Genomic DNA, 1,435 nt, shown 5'->3' with positions numbered 1-1,435 from the left:
CGATGACTGCTAACACCTTCATCTTCATGAGGTTCCTTATAACCATCCTGACACTGATTAGAGATACTTCTGCAACTGCAAAAATCAGAGCAATGTTTCAACTGGCATGATATGTTTGTATGATACACATACTGCCCTGTTTTTTTTTCTCTTCTATAGTCAAGATTTTTATATTGTGGAAATACATTTATATTTGCAGAAATTTAGTTAGAATATTTTTTGAAGAATTTTTTGAAGAATGCAAAAAAATTACAAAATTAGATGACTGAATTTTGCTCCACATTTTTTCTGCCTTTCATCTCCCTAAACCAGATGTGCACTATTTGAACATATGGAAAAAGATTAATATCTTTACACTTTTTTTTTCTTTTCTTTTTTTAAAGTGCATGTTTGTATGCATTTATGAAAGCAGCCTCCTTATATATCATGATTTACTTATGGATATGATTTGCTAACTGACAGAATGTTCAGTCTTTATTAGAAAATGAGTTCCTCACCTGTTAAAACATCCCAAATGCTATTTCTCTGTAACCAAAGAGAATAATAAAATAAAATAACACCAAAAACTAACTAACAAAAAAAATGCCTTTTAAGATTAAAATCTTCTAAAGGAAAGTTGCTAGGAGATTACTCTATGGGACAATCAAGCAGTTTAAGTTTGTAAATTCAATGTGTTGTTTTCAAATATTCATTCAAAACAGAGTTCCTGAAAATCATACTTTTAAAACATTGAGTATTTGTTTGTTGTGCTTTAACCTGGCAGGCAGCTACAAACAGCACCACACAGCCATTTGTTTGCTTCTCCCCCTTCAGTGTGATGGGCAAGAGAATTGAAAAAGGTAAAAATGTGGAACTTGTAGGTTGAGATAAAAAAAAAATGATAAGAAAGGAAGGGGGGGGGGAAGGTGGGGAGGGTGGAGGGGTTGCACAACACAATTGCTCAGCACTGGCTGACCAATGCCCAGACCCTGAGCAATGGCATCTCCCATGGCCAACCCCCCCCCCGGGGGTTTTTTTTTTTTTTTTTTTTTTTTTTTCAGAATGGCATCACAGAATATGGTACATCCCTTTGACAGGTCTTTGTCAGCTATCCTTGTTCTGTCCCCTCCCAGCTCCTTATGCACTCCCAGCCTCCTCACTGGACAGCCAGTGTGTTTCTCTGCAACAATTAAAACATCAGTGTGTTATCAGCATTATTCTCATCCTAAATCCAAAACACAGCACCATACCAGCTACAAGGAAGAAGATTAACTCTATGCCAGCTAAGACCAGGACAGTGTTTCTGAAAGTGTCTAAACTGGTCACAATGACAAGTGAAAAATATTTCACTGAGCATTAAAACCCTCTTTCTTTCTTTCTCTTTCTTTCTTTCTTTCTTTCTTTCTTTCTTTCTTTCTTTCTTTCTTTCTTTCTTTCTTTCTTTTTCTTTCTTTCT

The sequence above is a fragment of the Oxyura jamaicensis genome, chromosome 1 (genome assembly GCF_011077185.1).
Source record: "Oxyura jamaicensis isolate SHBP4307 breed ruddy duck chromosome 1, BPBGC_Ojam_1.0, whole genome shotgun sequence".
Taxonomy (NCBI): domain Eukaryota; kingdom Metazoa; phylum Chordata; class Aves; order Anseriformes; family Anatidae; genus Oxyura; species Oxyura jamaicensis.
This window is presented reverse-complemented; position numbering follows the sequence as displayed.